The following is a 20,984-nucleotide window of genomic DNA, read 5'->3' on the forward strand; positions in this document are numbered from 1 at the left end:
AATAAAAACCTTTCGGGCTGCTGCTTCTAAAGTAGATTTACCTTCAATCACCATTTATTAAATCTCTGTCCATTAAAAACCATAGCTTGCAGAAGCTGTGTGCATTAAGCCTGATTATAGAGTCAGTAGAGAAGAGGGAGGGGGCCAGCAGTTGCTATCAGTGGATTGCCTTGTTTTTCTGCTTGGCTGGCTGCTGGTAGCACTTGTGACAGGGTCCATATCGGAACAGAAGTCTCATTATTTGGCTTTGATTTAGTTCGATGCATTTGTCTTACTTTTTATTTAAGCTGTACTTTAATGACTGTTGACTTCAGGAGAAAACCTGCTCAGACTACGTGGCTGAAATCAGGGTTTTCTTTGATGCTGGGGTGCTAGTTCCATTATGGAGGGGATTAAGAAAGGAAAGTTCACAGGTTCCTTACGGAGGATGAGTGGCTCCTTCAAACGCACTTCATTTAAAGGCTCAGCATCTGGATCACAGAGGGTAAGTCTGCAATTACCCAAATAGTACAGCCAGAGGGAAACAGCTGGAGGCACTGTTTGGCCCTCTTACTTCTAGCAGCTGGTACTGTTATAAATGAGAACTATTCCCTTTGTGCTTGTTTAAGTCTCAGAGGTATCAGTAGTGTTCATTGCACTGGTTCTAGCAATTAATCTTATTCCTGTAACAGGAGTTCTTTCACAAGCTCCTGTCTTTGGTTCTTTGGGTTAAATGTCACTGTACAGGGCTAGCCTGTAATTATTCCTGTCCATATCAAAATAATTTTGATGACTGTTGATACTCGGTGTTCATCACCAATTTAGATGCAGTAAATGCAAAGACTGGTAGGATGTATACAAGATTTTGATGTGATTCACTGAACTACAGATGACAGAGTCTATGAGAAAAGAGACTGTGCTTGGAGTATTTGCTGTGTAGGTTATAAATGAAAAGGCAAGGTAGGAGAAAGAAGACATGAGTGCCTGCTTTGTAATGCATGAGCTCACTGTTGTTATCATAAGCTTGCAGGTAGTAAATGAATAGTAATAATTCATTTCTTAACTGTTTTCAAGCTATTAAGAGAATTTACGTGCATGTTTTGTTCACAGATTGATAGTCTGTACTTGTTGTAAAAAGAATCTAACTTCAGCTCAGGATTACTTACATTCCAGCTCAACTGGCCTTTTTCAAACTGATTCCACTCAAATAATGGGCAATAGTTTTTGTCTACTCTTTGAACCCCTGCAGCCCTCTTAACTCTAATTTCTGCTGATTGCCATCACAGTGTTAGAGTCAGATTCTAACTAAAGGGGTGAAAGGAAGTTTGAAGGAATATAAACTGAGAGAAAAATGCCACACAGACAACTAAGTATGTATTAAAATGTTTCCTTCTCTAAGAAGATTGTTCTGTACTATGTGCAATATTGGTCATGGTCATCTGTGATTGCAAGAGAGAATATGTCTGTGGTTGGGGACTTCTTCAGCAGAGACTGATGGTCGTGGGCCATTACCAGGGGAATTCCAAGCACTGTCTCAGAATAAAGTAATTTACAGATTTACAGCGATGGTTTTCATGTACTGATTGTGGACCCTAGCCCTTCCCTGCTAGAGATTGTCAGGCTGCATATGATACCTATATTACAGGCCCAATTACAGAAAATGAGTGCTAGATGGGAAAATTCAGCTGTAATTTCCTTGGCATCAGGGCCAAGCCCAAACATTTGGAATCAAAACAGAAGATGTTTGCAGTGGGTTCATTTTTTCCTCCTTTGATGGATGTAAGGCAAAGTGGCAAAATGAAATGTCAGCAACACTTAGCAAGTGTTACTTTAGGTAACTTTGCCCATTGCTTGCACAGTTTCATTCTGGTGCCTCATGACAAACCGGGCTGTCCTTCAAGAATCTTGAGTTTCATGAATAAGTGTGCATTGCTTGCTTTGTAGCCCAGATGACTCCCAGCTTCATAGGCTGGTAATATTAACTTTATTTATTGACTAATACTTAGAAATAATGATAAAGGAAGTTAAAAAGTCCCTTTTAAAATGTCCCTAAGCCTGCTTTGATACTGCAAAGCATACGGCATTTTACTTCTTGGAAGGAATAAAGTCGGAGTAAAATACCCAGGCAAAAATTGCTTCATTTTGTCCCACTATTCCCATGGGAAAGACTAGTCAAGTGAAGGTAGAAGGAACACAGTTCAGATTTTAATTTTCTTGACTTCTTATTATAAGAAAATGTTGTCTTTCAAAAGCTGAAAATTCCTCTTGTGGCTTGCTTATTTTAATCTTCCTAATGCTTTTGGTGCTTATTTGCTTTAATGTTCATTTCAGAAACAGAAACTTTACCTTTTGTGAAAAAAGTTATTAGAGTTGAGTAAAAAAATAGATTTTTATGCTTATTTAATAGGCTGTGGGTGTTATTTCTACCAGCAATGATGTGGGCTGGCTCCCTTATGTCAGTAGCACGTTGTTGTCATGCAGGCAGGTGAAGTGCTCATCTCTGGGAGTCAGGACATCTCCAGGCAGGAAACTGGGCATTGTTGTGCTTGAGAGTGTTTTGTATTGAACATTCATTTTTGCTAATGATACAGCTGAAAAGGGGAATTGAAACTGGCCTTGAACGTGTGTGCCTTGTAGGGGTGTAGTGCTTTGGGATATGTCTGGAAAACCTGTGCAGGAAATGGTTAATGCCGTGTGATTGAGGTTCATAATGAAAATTTCACCTGCTACTCTAATCTTTTTTCCCTTTTGCCACTCTCACTCTTGCTTTTTTTCTGAGGAATGTGTAACAGTGTGTGGTCCTTGCCCATGATTTTAACTTCCAGCTTTTACTGCAGTAATTCTGGAAACCAAGACTTCTAAAAATGTATCCTGCTTAGCTCTTTACTCTACCTAGCTTTCCTGTGCAGTCCCCTAATTTTGACAACAGTGCTGTACAGGAAGATAGAATTTTATCTCCTGGGCACTTTTACAAAACCAGCTGCTGCTACTTGCTGTGCAATTAAAGTTATAATTCTCTACCTCAACAGAGAATGCCCTAAATGACATGTGAAACCCATGATATTTAAGAAGGGAGTGTCCTTGTGTGTCTGTGTTTTGATTTTTGTCTTGTAAACATCTCAGTTTATTAGCAAAAGAAGCAGCTTATCTGGGTGCACATCACTGCTCTGTCTTTCCCACTAATGGGAATTACTTCAAATTACTTTTCTAGTACTAAACAATGCTTTCATCTCTGCTTGCTATCTCCATTGACTTGATCTAAATGTCTTTAAGATATGTCTACTATGATTCATTTTCTGTTCCTCTGAAGAGAAAACCATTTTATTGAAACAGCTTTACTCTGCATTTATTTCTCTTTGCCTATAATTCTTCTATGCTTGTAAATTCTCTGTGATTATCTGTATAAGGGTACAAGCCTTCAGTACAAGCCTTCTAGATGCTCAGATTTAAGCTTTTATAGAGCCACTAATGTATTTTATCACTGTCTCCTTCCTGGCTATTAAATGTAGTACAAGAAATTACAGTAATGCCTAACAAAAAATTTAAAGAATATTTTATCTAAATGCAATGGAAAACTTTAAAAATCTCAACAGCACCGCTATAGAAATTATAATGGATCTTGGTAATATGTTTAAGGAAGTGCAGCATTACCCAGTGGTTTTTTGGAAAAACTTCCATGGATTACAAAGGAGAAGTTATTATTAGACCTTCAGACTAAGGCAAATAACTTATTTATTAGATCTTCAGACTAAGGCTTGTGCTATGTTTTTGTAAATGACCAGACAAACCAGTGATGAATACATTCACTTAGATCAGAGAGAATGTAGCTTCTTGGCAGAAAACCAATTTTGTCTCCTCTTTAAGTCACTGTTTTGATCTGTCTTACCATTTGCTAATGAAGCTTGAAAATTGGTGTGAAATCCCTTGAAGTGAGTTGCAGTTGTTAATATTGAATGGTATGTTTCGTGTGCTTTCTTACCATAATATTAAACTTCAAATAGGAAGAAAAGGACTAACAGGATGAATTCTCTTTCTGCTCCTAAACTACTAGTCAGGCAGCTGTGATTCCTTCCAGTTGCATGCCTTTTGATGGTTTAGGTTTAGCATGGTCACAGATATACTTGGAAGTTTTGTGCAACTAGTTAATATTGCAGTTATGGTTAGAGATCCTTTGGTAACAGTGAAATAATTTTCATACTCATTGTTTTTGAGGGTTTCAAGTTTTTCCCACCAAATTTCTGCTGTGATTAAGACATGTGCCAATATTTCAGTCAATGGCTCAAGAGATAAAGGTGCTGTATTTTTTACATTTTGGGCAATCAGTTGAGTGATGGAAGTGAGAAATAACTGGGACATAATAAAATTAATTTCTGAGTATGTCAGTGTTAATGTTCAAAAAAAATAACAGGGCAATAATTAAACTGTTATCACAGGTAGACTTTCATGGCCACAAGGGGAAATGGAAGCAGACTCATGTCTGAAGAACAGGCCAGCAGGTTGTCAGTTGCCCCTTTTCAAGTTAACAAAGACTGTAGTCCGCAACCTGTGCAAGGTCCTGAGGCGAGACACAGCAACACAGCCTGTGCTCCTCTCTGTAATGGTAGACGGAAATGTCAGATTGGAATAATTTCTGTCAGAGTAGCTGTTTTCTTATAAGAAACTGAAATATGTTATAGTTGGATATATAACTTTGTCCAGTTTTCACAAATGTTTTCTACAGAGAGCATTCTGCAGGCTCTGTCACTTCCCTGCCCTGGATCAACACCGAGGTTGCTTTATTGTTGATTGGATATTGCAGTGTCCTTCACAGCCTGGATAAGAGCATTGTGAAAAGCATCTGTAACAGAGTATGTGTTAGATGGCACCAGCTCATCTGAATAGGCATTGGAAATAATTCCTTTAACCCCCTAAGCAGGATGTAAAATTGGCCAAGTGAGTTATTTTGTTTCGCTGTGACACACCCTCCACAGGAAGAATATCAGTGTAGGGGAGGATTTGTCCAATTTGAGATGTAGAACCAAAAGGCTCTCCTTGGCACATCCGTGCCCTTTTCCTTGACATCCTGTTTCTTTTCAAGACACACACTGCAAGGTATGGCTCTTAGGAATCTCCCTGTTGTCAGGAATTGTTCCTAAGGACTCCAGTCTCTATTCTGCAGGAATGACTCATCCAGCATAGTCAGGCACGCAGCATTGCAGCAAACCCTGTCCCTACAAGTCAGTGCATTGCAGACATCAACAGAAGCAGCTGGTGTGTGCATTCAGTGAGTAATGTCTGATCTGTAGCACAAAGGAAAGGTTGCCACAAAGGCATGGAAGCTTGCTGCTCAAAACAGGATAGACCAGGGAATCAGTGTCACTGTTTAACTGTGTCACTGTTAAAACCTCCTATAGCTCTAGCCAAGGTGCTGCCCACACACAGCTGCTGTGTCATGGTGGCTTTCAGCAAGGTGAATGCCATCAGTTTTGTGGGAGCTTTTTTAGTTTAAGCCCAAATGCTTGGCAAATTCTTAAAACTGCTGGCAGCTGTTACTTACAAGGAGCATCTCATAGAACACCTGTATGTCTGGGCAAACACTGCATAACCCCCAGAGTTTACAGCCAGGGCAGCCTGTCCCCCAGCTGGATATGTATGTGACATGACTTCTGTACAGGGCTCATGGCATGGACTGAGTGTCAGAGTCACCTTGTGAGCTATGGGATAATGTTTTTTACTTTCCAGGAGTATACTGCTGTTCTATTCAGCAGATTATACTCACTTCTGGCAACTGTACGACTTGCATGCATTTGTGTCTTTTGCAACTCTGCTTTGCTGCCAGTTTCCCAACATGAATTCCACCTAGTCTCACACAAAAAAATCTGCCATAGTTGCCTGCCTTGTGCTGCCCCTCTTGCTGGTTCTTGCTTACAGCATCTGTTCAGTGGCAGACTCAAATAAGCCTAATGCAGCTCTGAATAGACAACAGAAAGCCTTGAGCAGTTTTTACTTATAGTGTGGTTTTGTTGAAGGAATCTGTCAAGAGTGGATACTTACTACACACTGAAACAAATGCTTATGAGTACTGAAAATCTCTGACTTTCAAACACAGAGAATAACAAATGCATGTTGGAGTGCTTCTGAGGTGGATCATTTTACAGTAGCAGGAGATGCAGAATGTCATTGTAAGAGGCCTAGAAAACACCAGTGTGGATAAGCAAAGGATAAAACATTTTTTCTGGAAATTGATTGTTAGTTCATGTCTCATGTGGCAGTAGTATGTTGGTTGACCTTGCAATGAGGGATGTGGGTTGGGGTACTTAGTGCTTTCCAGTCCTAAGTTTGAAGAATCAGCCACTGCCTTAGAGAACAAAAACTTTCTGGTGCGTTTTCATTTCAGACTCTGCATTACTAGAATCACTTTTGCAAGTGATTGAGATTATTTTAATCTAAAGAATTAAAAATGAAATTAAAAACATGGGCAGCAGAGTAAAGCAAGACTCAACATTGAAAAGGGGACATTTCATGGGCAATGTGGTGTGTTGTATCAGCAGTTGAACTTCTCTGTTTTGTTGCTACTTGGTGAAATTGGGCATCTGCCTTTTCCTTTGGTTTTTTTATGTGTCTTGTCCATAGAAATAGTTTACTGTTGTATGTGGGTCCCAATCTCTAGTGCAACTTCTATGATCTATGTTAATAGAAGTTAGACAAGCTATAGCTGGTTAAAACTGATTAATGTTCCTCTGATCATATACCCCCCTGCTTCAAGCCTCTTTCTAAATAAAAAGTAAGCCATGAGATAACCTGCTTAAGGGCTTACATTTGGGGCCCAGTTTTACCTCCTAGTATGGATGTTATTTTTTGTGTTGTCAGTACTTTTTTCTACCTCGTGCTTTTGCCAGCTGTTAGCAGGCAAATTATTGCTACTGAGCAGCAGAAGTGTCATTGCAGGGTTAGCACTTAATCCAGTTTAGAGAGGGGAGAAGTCTTGTAGACAGGCATTAGCAGGGCGGAATCAGAAGGCCAGCTGGTCTTGGAAAGTGTCATGAAGCCGAGAGGAAACAGCAACATTTGAATGTACTTACTTGTGAGGCATGGAAAGGCCTGGAAAGCAGTGTTACATAACCAACAGCTGGCTCATCAGCAGATGGAAAGGAGGGTGGAGAGGATTAAAGGCAGGTAGCAGGGGCTGTGAAAGGCAGCTGTACATGCCAGGCTGCCCAGACTGGAGGGGCAGCAGCTGAGGCAGATCAGCTGGGCCAGGCAGAACACGGGCAGTGAGAAAAAGGAGCCTCTGCAGGGCTTGAGCAAAGCTGGGGAGGGTGACAGGGCAGTGGTTGCTGAGCAGACACTGAGGGAATTGCAGGGGACAGTGGGAGAGGAGTGACTGAGCCCAGCCCAGACTAAAGGGATGCTTCCTCACCTTTTAGGCTGTGCTAGAAAACCACCACACATGCACTCTGGAGCATCAATCTGATGTCAAATGAGTAAAAAACCAGAGATACCCTGATGATTAATTGTGACATAGTTAGAGAAGAGTCTTGCATTTAAGAAAATGAGGAGACAGCAGGTATAGAGAATATAGATTTTTTTTCTGTAACTATGACAACTGATTTCCTTAGTACAGCTGGTAGTATCTTATCCAAAACTCAAGAAACTGATTAGAAGCTTATTTTTCATGCTAATCTCATAATCTTCAATGGATAATGCTGGCCTTTTCTGCCAGTAATTTTACTGTTTTGGAGCAGTGTGACGGTTTTTGTGATTTTAATAGCATTCCATCAACGTGTGATCTAATAGGAATTTCTCTGGAGTGTGCAAATGCAGTCACCTGTGAAGTGTATCAAATAATTAAAGCAATTGCTCTTCCAACACCCAGGCTCACCTGACAGGGGTTTATGCTTCATTAGAGAATTCTGTGCTCACAGTGTTGATTCTCTTTTGTTAAAAATCTCTTAAAATCCTGGATGTTCCTCATTAAGGCTTCATCAGCTAGATCATGTTAGAAGTTTTAAACTGGATTAATTCCCAGGTACTGAAGATAGAAAATTGCCTGGCCTTGAACTTTCCTTAAGAGAAAATTCAATATCACTACGAGAATATCCTGGTTCTTTTGATGTAAATAGGAAGCTATAAAAGCAATTTTTTGCAGTCACAATAAAAATTAAGTAATCAAATGACTACAGTGACAGTGTCTCCTCTAAGTATAAATGGCTTAGATTTTGAGGATGAAGTGAATAAAATTTCACCATGTCATCATTAGCACCTTCTTGCTTCAACTCTTTGTGAAGATGTGCTGTAAAAAAGTATCAGCTTGTATGATGTCCTCTTGGAAATGACATGAGAAGGCAGCCTTGTTCCATAAAGATTAATCTCTAATAATAGCACACAGTAAAAGATGTAACAGCTGGTAGGGATTAATATTCCTTAATATCTACTTTTATGTGATTAATAGCTGCTTAAGCCCCTACCAGTGGAAAGTGAGCAGTGGTTAGTAAGCTTTACTAAATGTACTGTTTGTAATTTTTTTAACAGAATAGACATTTAAATGATTTCCATTTTTTATTTCCAGTGGTTTTAGTTGATTTTAATTTCCCTCCTCCCTGATTTTCTTGTTGCAGGTCATGTATTAAAAATTTTCTTTCCCCAAAAAAAAAGGGAGCAATGAGTTGTTCAGGGGTTCATCCTCTGTTGTTTCTTATGCACAGTACCCAAGACTATTCTTAATACAATCATTAGTACAATCACCCTAATACAATACAATAATTAACTTCCATGTTCGTTTGTTTCTTAAGGTATTTCACAGAGATTGACAGGTCAAGAGGAAGGCATTTGTTTTAGGCTTGATGTTTACAATAAGTACTAAATACCTTTGTCCAGTTCTACATTCCTGGTGGTGATTTTTATGTTATATTTTACGAATGTAAAATCTTTTTCAGTTTGGCAAGGAAGAGTAAAGGGTAAATTCCAAAGCTTTTAAAAATATTTATTCAGCCTGTGATTAGCTGCATCCATGCTCAGAGCCTAGGGTTTGCTGTTTTGAAATTATGTTTTAATCACTTAATAATTTACCTACGTTTTATTGAAGTGAGTCCCCTAAATATTTTCAATTATAGATGTGGATTTGCTCATGACACTGAAGACTGCAAATCCAGGTGGGAATCAGGTGTACTGCTCTTGAGCTGACAAGGTTTTTTCCATTTAATGCCCATTAAATTCAGAGGTCAGGTGTGAGGCTGTTCTGTGCTGCCCAGAGCTGGAGCCGCACAGTCAAGGGAGTGCTGCAGAGCAGGGAGAGATGTGGTTCCTCTCCCTCAGAGCTTGCTCCTACATGGAGATACTTCAGGTAGGGACTGTGTGGAGCAGAGGTAATATTGTTGGGATTTAGGTGAAATTCTGTTGTTGCCTTTTAGTCAGCACAGTATCCTTCAGCAAGATGTTCTGCAGCTTAGCTGCAAATTGTACAGAAGTGTGCAAGGCAGCTTGAGCTCACTAGTTTTGGAAATTAGTTTTTATCTTTTATGTTTTTTTTTATCCTGACAGTATCCCAAGTTGAGAATCTTTTGATTTTGCTGTTGAATTTTGTACATGCTTTTGTATTTAGTTCTAATTTCACTTCACAATTCTGCTGAGCCATCCTTACAAAATCCTGATTCTTCTCGTTCCCAGAAGCAGATCAGACAATTTTTGTTTGTATTTGTCAGGCTTAGGTTTGAACAGAGCAGTTGAAAGGTGAAAAGTCAGTGTGTTTTCCTAAATCACTAGCTCTGAGCACTGGAACACTGACATGAGATGAGCTGACTTGCATTCACCAAACGTGGGTAACTCTGGCTGTTGAGCAGCGTCCTTCATCCCTAGAATCCCAAACTGTTGTATCAGCCTTCTGTCTTCAGAGTAGTTAATTTACCAGAGAAATGTCTCCATCTTCTCAGAAGGATCTTGACATCAAGTAACATTAATTTTTGTTCTGTTTCAGTGATAGTTCTGCTGATAAATAGTGCTGCATGTAGATCTTCTGGTAAACCAGACAGCTGGGAGAAGGAGGATCCTTGTAGGACCCGGGGCAGGCAGGCTCAGCACCACACTGATCTCATCTAAAAGGGTTTCTGGGTTTGGTTCCCCCCAGGTACACACCACGGTGATGCCCCCATGGCCCAGAGTGCCTGATCTGTGCTGTTCCTGCCTCTTGGTGCCTGCTGAGGGGTGTGAGCTGCTCAGGCAGGCTGGCAGTGGGGATCAGCCCTGAGTGCCTGTGGATCCTGAGCCTTTTGGGCTTGTGCAAGTGCAGCCACCCCCTGAGAGCCTGGCAGGAGGGGCTGTGCTCCAGGAGCTCAGGGTTACTGCTGCATTTGTGCATTTCATTCAGGAAATAGCAGAAGGGAATAACTGGCTTGTTGGACATGGCTGGCCCAGCACATTTGTCATTAGTGTCCCACTCCAGTCTGTGGCCTAGTTAATTTTAATCATTACTTCCCTCTCCCATAATAAATCCTATGGTATTAATGTTTTGCTGTAGATAAAGCTTTAGTAGTTGGAATAAATAAACCCACTAATGCAATCTCTGATCTTTTTGATATTCACCTGTGTCACTCAGTAGGATTTCTAAATGTTTTTTCATTTGAATTACAGATGTTCTGAAGTAATGTTCTTCAAGCACTGAGGGAGAGCCTTTATTTTGTATAACAGCATATTAGGAGGAAGGCACAAGGGCACTTGAATTTAATTGAAACTACTTGAATTTAAGCTGTTAGTGCCATTTTCCATCCTCTCTGGCCTCTAGCTGCTGAGGAGGTCTCTGTTAGACCCTTTGGGATACTAACCCTGGGACCCACCAGGAATCTGAACTGGTGCCAGGTGTGTTGGTTCAGGCACCTGACTCAGCATTTAGAAATTCTTTGTTAGAAAATAATATTAACTGGTCCCCACAAAGCCCTGTTAATCTTATGGGTGTATTTCATTAGCAAACTCTGCCTGAATCAAGAGCTAGAGCAAGTCATCTTGCTGTCACCTTGATTTTTTTTCTCTGAAAGGAAACAGAGGCTATGAAAATTTAATGGAATGAAGATATGGGGATGGTATTTAACTTGGTCAAATTGCTTTGATTTTCAAATAATTGTCATGTTGAGAAGGTAAAATATTCTACTGGTATTAAATTTTCACTAGTTTATACATGTTAATATGACTCTACTGCTCTTCAAAGTGTTGAAATGGGTAAGTGCTTTTGTTTTCTGTGCACGGGCACATAAAACATCAAATGCATTTTACTGTTTTGCTAGAATACTACTCAATTTAGAGCAGATTTGAGTAATTTAGAATGAAAATATGCTAGTAAAACATTTCTATGTCAACCTGTGTTATGGTTGCAGAAATGCTAAATAAAACATGAGTTGAAAAGGACATGAAAACTGAGCTGCAAACCTATTTAATTCCTGTACACAAAATAAGGAAGCTGTGTTCAAGTTGCTTTCTGGAGCAATATGTAGAGAAGCAGATGCAGCTTGAATGAGAGGGAGTGTGTGTGCAGTTGAAGTTTCAGTGGTCAGAACTACCCAACTCCAGTTCCAGGAGTATTGACAGGCCCCAGTTCATGCAATCTAATCATTCTAAAGGAGAGATGATTCCCAGGCTTTCTGGCAAAGTTACACAACACTCAAAGCTGATTTCTTAGAACTGTTGTGTGGGCTTAACCTTAAGAGGTGTTTAAAATGCACATTATATTTTGTTGTTGGCTGTATGCAGCAGGTATGAGTCCTTTCCCCAGCTGCAGTGCTTTTACACTGCTATTTTAATTTGGCTACACTGGTATCTGTTGGAGGATTGCTTTAGTTTAAATGAAACTATACTTATTTATACAGTTACTAACCAGAATTATCATTAGAGCATTATTCAAATAACTGCAATGTGAATATCCATTATTTCTTTAAACCTCCACTGGCTAAATGGTCTGATGAGCTTGGGAAAAATGTAGGCACACTTTTGTGAAGCTTTTTGTAATTACCAGCAAAAACCAGTGACTTCTCCCCCGTGCTGATGGAATCCATTACTCAGTTCCACAGGACAGAAGTTAGCAGCTCTCCTCCTGCTCTGCTCAATTAGGAGCTGGCACAGGTTAATGTCCAATATATCCCTGAGACAGATGATGAGACTGGGAAAAAATGCAGCATTTTCTGCATTGGGCTTCAGAGCTTTTTGGGTTCAGTGTGTTCACAGGGACAGGCACCAGCTCAGCGCAGCAGAGGCTTCCCAGCCACCTCTGGCATTGCTCAGGCAGCCACTCTGGCATATTCCCCATCCAGGGGTAAGCACATGATGAACAGGAGTGCAATGAAGCACAGGGTCTGTCTGTCCAGCTCCACTGGGGTTCTCTGTCAGACCACAGATAACCCCAGTGCCCTGCCTGAGTAGGTGTTTGAGCCCCTGGTTTGTCCCTGCAAATTGTGCTGGAAAAAGTGCTCAGTACCAAGAGAACTCTCCGCCAAATCTCATTTATCAGTGTATGAAAGGCAGGATTGAGGTGCCACCTTTGCTGGTGTGTTTCCAGGCTTATGCGAGGGGAGTAGCAATAGGTCAGAATAAGAAAGTGTCACCTTCCTAAGGCCTTCCTGGCCTTCACCACGATAATGATTTAGTCTTCTTTCAGCAGCCAGCTGCACTTGGATTAATCAGCCACTAGATAGAGCTGTGTTATATAGAAAGGACCTCACTCTGCAGTATTATATTAAAATTTGGTATTCCCTACTAGTGAGCCAAAAAAATGGATCAGTTGTTGCACAGGGCAGATATTAGATATGACAGGAAGCATTCTTTTTCCAAGATGCAGTAAATTCCCCCTCCATCCCTAATTATACAATAAGATCATGGATCTTTTCCAAGTGTACCTTATAATAAGACTTCAGTGGATAGTCCAATTTAATTCCTATGCATTAATTATTAAATAAGGCATATCTTTAAATTACCCCAGCAGTTAATTTTTAATCAAGCAGTCATCATAGAGCTGTTTTATCATGACTGTGGACAGGAACCTTGAAAGCAACGTTTATATTACCTTTTTGATTTTTCATTTCCCATATTCCCTTTCTCCCTTCCTCCCCTCTCCAGTGCTGAGAAATGCTCACATATTGATCCAAGGGCCATAAACATGAGAAAAAGGAATTACCTGTAATATTATCTAATAAAGCAAGCTTGTTCTGAGTTTTGTTTAATACTTTATGTATTTTTATTCTAATTTATAGAGTTTATAGTGCTAAACTTCTGAGATGTGTTTATTATAAAAGATCATTAACAAAACAACTAGTGATAGGTTTAGGTCAAAAAACTAGGTTTAGTCTTTTGACTGTGTTTAAGATGTTATTTACCAAATTTGTATTGAACTGGAACTAGACTACACTCTGTGCTTGAGGCTGCAGAATGCAGTGTAAGTCATCCTGAAAGATTTGCTGAAGTTGTATGAAGGTGTGGATTTGACAGCTTCTGCTGGCAGCAAGTGCTGCTGTAAGAACAGGATAAAAACAACCTCCCTTCAGCAAAAACTACCGATGGCATCCTGTAGCTTCAGCAGGTACAGGCACAGACATTGGACAGATAATTCCATGTGTATTCTGGCACTGGGCCTCAGCCATGAACAGAAAGAAATCCCTCTGGGTGTTTCTCAGTGGCACATTCAGTTCTTGGCCCTCATTGGAGCAGTTCCAAAGTGCAGGACTTGCAGCCAGTTCAGTGGGTGAATGTCCTGTAGCCATGAAGCCATAACAATGACACAGTTTTCTTGCAAATTCATACATTTGATTTTTCTAGTTTCAATTTTTCATATTCCATGATTGACTTAAGCAGAGAGTCCATAATACACACTTTATCAAACACAAGCAAAATTTTTTAATAGCCAGTATTATGAGTGTGTATTTGATTCCATTTTGTTCTCAATTCTTGCCAATAAAATGGCACTCAGCCTGCTGGTTGAGTGGATTTGTGATTCTTTCCAAGGATCAGCTGTGGATTAGGGAAGTGCAGCTGGTGTGTTTCTCATGCCAAGTAGTTTGGGCATTTTTTTTTTTAATGTCCTTTTCGAAATAAATCCTGCCTCTTTGCCTTTTCTCAGGATTTCATCTTGTTCAGTAGTAAACTTTATCAAACTGTGTGTTAATGAGGCTGAGCAAACAGGCATTGCCCAAATGCCTCTTTACCCACAGGTGAATTTAAAAATATGTTCTTTGTTTAGTTTAACAAGGAAGCTTCTTGTTTAAGGAGTCTAACTCAGTTGTGAGTGAAGCTGCTGGTGTAAAATGCCAATGATCTTATCCTGAAGCTGGTATGCACTAGTGTACAAACTCTTGAGAGGTAGAATTCATGAGACTTCTGTCTGATAAAGCTTTTTTCATTTGCAGAGCTACATGGTAGTGGCCAGAGCTGTAATGTAATACTTTTACTGCAGTATCAAATGTTAATTATTTTGCTCCCCTATGTAAAAAAAACATGACTGAAGAATAAAAGCAAACCAAACTTAGCAAGTAATTGCAACTCAGCCATCAGAACATGCAAATTCACTGTTTTTATTTGCAGATTTTTCAGTCATGGTACTGTTGTTACAGGTAATTGCAGAAAGTTATGGAAGCAGTTGAGGTGGATAGATTCATTTTAGAGTTCTCTGTCCATGGATTCATTCTGTTCAGTCAGTGCTGGTGCTGGCAGAATCCTGGCTCTGTGGCTAGGTCCCTTCACCAGCAGTGATCTGTTAGAGACACTAAAGGAAACCTAATGCCTGTTTTTATAGGGGTGATGATTGCTCCATGCATGTAAAAGTAGTACATCAGCCATCTCTGCAGTAGTTGTCATTCAGCAGCCTCTGTTCTCTGAAGGACTAACATGAGTATTTGTAAGAATGACCATTTTTGCACTTAAAAGCAATAAATAGATGAGATTAATTATGAAGAAAGCTAGTGACTTCTAACATGTCCAGTTAGTATATTACAGGGTACTCTAAACCTTATTCTCTGTGTAGATGTATCTGCTCAATGCAAATCTCAGTTTGATGGTTGGGTAGCTTGGCTCTTGGCTCCTGTTTGGACTCATTTACAGCGATAAAAAGATGCATTTACTCTCAAGAAGTTCTCAGGTGACATTTTCACACTATTCTCTTTCTCACACAAAACAGTTCCTTCTTGGAGAAGCACATGGTAACTGGCACATTTCAAGTTCTTCACCAGACCAGTCTGAAAAGCCATGTTCCAAACCCCACCTTTCTGTGCTGGGAAAGTGAGGAGGTGTTTGGTTGGTGTTATTTGGCTGTGCAGCAGAGCATGTGGAATTACAGTGTGCTTTCATCAACTCCTGCTTGTAGCTTTGGGTTCTGCATCTGTTTTATTCAGCTGTGCATTTCAGTGCTTGAAAGCCTTTGCTTTTGAAAGGACTCCTTTAACCTGCAGCCTGTAACTGTAAATCAAGGTAATTGCTTTCTTGTTAATAAAAGGTGCAAAGCACTATATGTTTCATGGGTCTTTTCCCAGACAAAACAAACCCATGCTGTTGTGCACAGATTTGCTCAGTGATAGTCCTGAAATAGCATTTTGATAAAATTAAGATTGCTTTCAGTACTTTAAATAGGGTGCCCATTTCCTCTGTGATTCTTGTTTCAGAATGCTGTTTTCTTTCCCCTGTACCATTCTTGTATGGCTGCTGAGGGGAAAAAAAGTAAAATATCATGCTAATGCTTTATGCCAGTGAGCTTAACTCTGTAGTAATCAGAGTTCAATGGAACTGCACATTCAGCAAAGTTGAACAGTGCTGAGAACATGTCCTGAGAACGTCCAGCTTATCCTGAGCTTTGCAACTGAAAAGCACAAATCATCTTACCTAATCTTTCATGGGAACTTCCAGCCTGCAAAGCCAATAAAATAAGCACACTGATGGTTTCCATAATTCCCTGAAAAGACATTCTTTTGGCTTTAGGCATAATCTAAGTACATCTATATAATTTGGATAGATACTTCTATCAGAAGTGTGAACAAAGTAATAAATGCAGTAAGAGAGTTATACACACACAGGAAGTATCTGAATTATTCTGTGCAGTGAATAATACATGGTCAGTACCTTTATAGTGGCTTTTGTTAAACCCCTCAGTGAGGCTGGATGCCCCTTGACAAGGATCTAGTACTCTCTGGGACGTGTTCAGGAAGCCATTGAAGAAGAAAAGGAGTGCATAATTTCAGGATATTTCAGAACTGTGATAGTTTGGGGACAGAAGGATTCAAGACAATAATTCAAGACTCCAGCCTGTACCTGTCAAACCACAGCCTTACTTCCAACTAAGCTAGGAAGAGAGTGGCAAGCACTTCCAAGGACATTGAGATAAATGCAGTGGGATCTGTGGAAGTACTCTTTGAAATCTTGGTTTTTAGAGCTGTAGGATAAGAGAACTCTGTTCAGACCTAGTGGAATTTATCAAGAAGCCCGTATGCAACACTTTGATATGACTTTCAGTAAAAGAGAGACAGTGTCATAATGGACAAGAAGGTCCTAAACAAGCCCAGGTGGCAAAATGTTTAGACCAGAAATAGGCACTTCTTCCCCTCTCCCCTCCCTCCTTCTCTCCTTTTTTATTGCCTGCCACTCCCCCTAAGAGGAGTGCTACAATTTTTCTGAATTAATAAATACCATGAGGGTTAATGTAACCATATCAACTGGGAAGTGTAGGGTGCAAACAGAGTGCACCCACAATGTCAGTTATGGTCCCCCTCCCAAATGAGAGGGAAAGCAAGCAGGGAAGCCACCTAAGAGAAATTCTCACGGGCTCCAGCCAAAGAATATCTGAAAGAGTTTTTAATTTAGGATTAAATAATTATTAATTAAGAATTATCTTGATTAACCAGAGCACTGCAATCCTGTAACTTGTTGTGGTATAGCTTTGATGAAACATGAGAAACATTCACTCTTGAAGGGCAGGCTAAGGAGGTTGATACACACTGTGTATTCCAGCAGGATTATTACAGAACGGGTCTTGGAAAGGAGATAATGCCCAGATTTCAGTCTGCCACATGAAAGTAGCATAGATGTGATTGCTGCACCTAAATTACAAGAAGATTGCTAAATGTTTTCAGAAGTGTGTAGAATATATTGCACATATACTTTAATCCATATATATGAGGCCTGTGTATGTTTTGTACTTCACAAACAAACAAAAAAATCTGTGTCTGACTTAGCAAGCTCAGTCTCACTAGCAGGGCATGATTGGAAGCCTAGATGCTTTTGATCATGTATTTTGTACTTCCACATCTCCAGTATTCACATCTCAAATTAGATCCAGGAGGGTACCAGACCTTTTGTAGTGAATTTATATTCTGTTCAGATGAGTCAGCATGGAAATAGGCATATAGATAGGGTCAAGTCTTCCCATATAAAGCCTGTTAGCGAGTTTCATTAGAAACTCTGTTTATTTATTTTATTTTAAATTTCCAAACTTCTGCTTTGCTCTAAAACTGTGTTCTATGTTTAATGAACTTCCCTCACACTGGACAAGTCAGAAAAGCAGTCTTGTGATGAGTATGGCAGTAGCACAGGATGGGAGGATGAGCAGCAACATCTTGACTTTGAACTCACTTCTTGTTTTTATTTTGCTATGAGAAACATGTCAAGGAATTAATTTGACAGCTTTATGTTGAGAATAAGTTGATTTATTGCAAAGTATACATTTGTTCAGTTTCAAGTATCACTCTCAGCTGTTGTTCCAACAAACATCAGCTGTTGGACTCTAACCTTTACAAATATTTTGCTATTTAAGCTCCATGCTGAAGCGGCTCTGTTGGCCACCAGTGACAGTGACAGTTTCTCTCCAGCTGTTCCTGTGATGGTGCAAGGGGCTGGATGTGTGTCCTGCACAGCTCTCTGGTGGACTCGTAGCAAACCTTAAGCTCAGCAAATTAATGCATTGGTAGAATGGCATTTAGGGTTAAGTTTAGGTGTGCTGTCAGCCCTGCTTTTGTGCCTGGTGCTGCTGTACAGAATCACCAAGGTGTTTAAAGTGCCACAGTCTTCACAGAGGGATATAGTAAAGCTTGGAGCTGGCATGTTTGAACATGCTGTCCTCAGTCAAAGAGAACTTGAAGGTTGTCTTGAATAGAAAGATAGAAGATTGTCTATATAAATTTACCTGCTGAACTTACATACTCTATGGCATTTCAAGGTGAAATTATGGTATTGTAACCCATGTGTTTCTTTTCTCTAAGTGCTAATCTGAGGAGAAAGTTAGGAATGCAAGTTTAAAGGGTAAATTATGCACTTGTCTCATGGCATCTAATGAAACTGAGGATCTACTCAGAAACACTTGCATTTTTTCAGCCACTGCTACACTTGGTAGCAGAGAAAATACTTGCATTAAAATGTAAAACTAAATACACAAGGGAGAAAATTCCTGAATTCTTTTTTTGTGGTTGGACAGCTCAAGATTACTGAAACTAAATAAGATTTAAAGATTTCCTCCCCTTCCCCGTAATGCTTAGAAGAATTATTAACTTCAGAATCTCTCTAACAAGAGCATTTGCTGCTTGCTGGCATTTCTGTTTTAATTACTGGGGGGAACATAATGTGTTTGACAAAGCTGAAAGCTGAAATGCCTCATACTGTTTCAGCAACATACTGTGGTTTTAATTTATCTTAACCCATATTGATCAGTGGGACCTGAATTTATGACAGCAGATTTCCAGTCAAATGTCCCGTGATTCCAGAATGCCTCCAAGCTGTTTGGCTTGGGACTAACTCTAACTTCACAAACTTTAATCAGCAGGTAAATAGCTGTCTACTGTGTAGGGCTAAGTGGGAGTTTGTACATTCAACTCTTCAGAAGAACACAGTTGGTGAAACAGAGTGTTCTCTTTATTGTAAAGCCACTGGTTTGTGCATACTTAGATGTATCATTGGCTGAACAGCTTTCTGGGAATGGCATAGTTTTGTGGCAGTGTGTGGGCTCATCATGGCTGTAAATTAAGTGTGTGTGTAAGCATTTACAGAACCAAGAGTTAAACATTTACAGAATCAAGAGTTACGCAAATGCCTTTGTGTGGAAAGCTGGATGTGAGCAGTGCAGGTAGGAGAGGAGTTCAAGTGCTCAGACCGCTGTGGAGCTGCTGGCGTGGATGGCACTGCTCTGTTGCTGCCCTGAGTGATCAGCACTTTTTTCTTCTTTGTCACAGCTCATCTTTGATGTCAGTTGTGCTTAAGCAGAACACACAGTTCGTTGCTGTTTTTTCTGTACAAAGCCTCTTCAAACACCAAAAAAGGGGGTGGGGGGAAGGAGAATTGTGAAACGTGTGCAATTGCCACTGTTACCATGTGAAATTTAAAAGCTTTCCCTTAGGGAGGAGTAGTACTTATGGCACTTGACTGTATTACAGAAACACATATCTGTGGGTGAAACCTTGCCAAAAATAACTCATTTCCCTCACACTTCTCAGAGGATTGAACAGCCTTTCTTACATTAGCAACAGATTAAAAAAGGCTGTGTCAATTCTCGTCTGTTCTGCTTTAAAAATAGTCTTTCCAATTCCAATCACTTGACATAACTCAACAGGAGTGCTGCAGATGCATTCAGAGTTGAACCTGGGCAGTAAAGAAGGCAATTATTTAACTTAGTTATACATCTCTGTCATCCAGAGAAGGATTGCAGTGATAGTATCACAAAGCCGAAAGAAACGATCAATTTTATTTTATAGTCCTGTCCATCTAAAAGCACTTATTCCCTGCATAAGCAGCAGTGTATATTTTCCAGGAACTGGGTGTTTCCAGTGGATTGTAGATTGGGAGGGAGGGAGTGGATTGTATAAAGGAGAGAATAAGGGGAATGCATTTTTTATTGCTGCTGCACTGGGTGGCTTAACCAGATCCTACTTAAGGTCATAATACAGTTGCTGGAGATGATAGCCTGTACTTCAAACTGGACAGATAATTCCATTCCATCCAAACCCATTTTGTGCAGAGATATCACATTTCAGTAAATGTAGCTTGGGTTATAGGAATCAGATTGGGAATTAAGCATTTCTCACCACTTCTGTTCATGGGTTATAGTGTTAATTGATTACATTTGGAGGCTGTTGAGTTGTTGTTTGTATCAGCTGTTCTACACCCAGAATGCCTGGGTAATTCATCACTGGTAGGAAGAGGGTTTATGATCATTTTGCTATCAAACTGTTTCTTCTTTGGGGTTACATTTTGGCTGTTATGAATGAATTCAGGTTTTATCGGAGTTCTAGAGGCTACAGGCAGTGCTGTGCTTCAGCCCACAGTGCAGTAAGGGAGGTGCCAGCCCTGCCTTGCCTGTACCACAGCCACCTCACCAGCAGTTGCAGTGACATGATGATTCTCTCATCATTTCTCATCCATTCTGGCATGTATAGCTGTGACATTTGTATTTATGCTTATCACAATTCTCACCAGTTAGTGATGGTTTATTCTGTGAAATCCTGGTCATTGGTTCAAGCTTTAATTCAGCTATAAAAGAAATAGAGGCTTCCTTGAGCTGCAGTTTTTCTCTGATATGACAACAGATTTGGCTTGTAGGCAGCATTTGGTTCCTCTCAAATGATGAAACTTGGATCCAAGGGGATTTTGACACTGTGTTTTGTGGTTTTGTCACCCTCTCCCCTTCTTCAACATTTCTGAATTATGTCCCATTGTAATTACTGCTCGCTCCTTTGTGACTTAGGCGTTTATAGTTTACTGGGGCATTTCAAGTTTGGATTTGGTCTGATCATGACTGTGGAAAGGAAGATTACAGTGTTTACCTTGGGTGTTTTTCATTAAGTCTGTCTCATGAAGTCTGAAGTTCCTACTCATGCACAGTTTTACAAATAGTCTTACACAAAAAACTAAGACTAAAAAAACTAAGACTACACAAAAAAACTAATTGCATCTTACAGTGCATTTTAGTATGTCAAAGTTCAGCTCCCACATTTGCTATCCATGAATTTTGCTTTTGATCTGTGTATGCATGAGTGTCTATATGATATGGCTTGAAAGCTCTCAGAGAATGCTACATAAACCCTGCA

The sequence above is a fragment of the Camarhynchus parvulus genome, chromosome 10 (assembly GCF_901933205.1).
Source record: "Camarhynchus parvulus chromosome 10, STF_HiC, whole genome shotgun sequence".
NCBI lineage: Eukaryota > Metazoa > Chordata > Aves > Passeriformes > Thraupidae > Camarhynchus > Camarhynchus parvulus.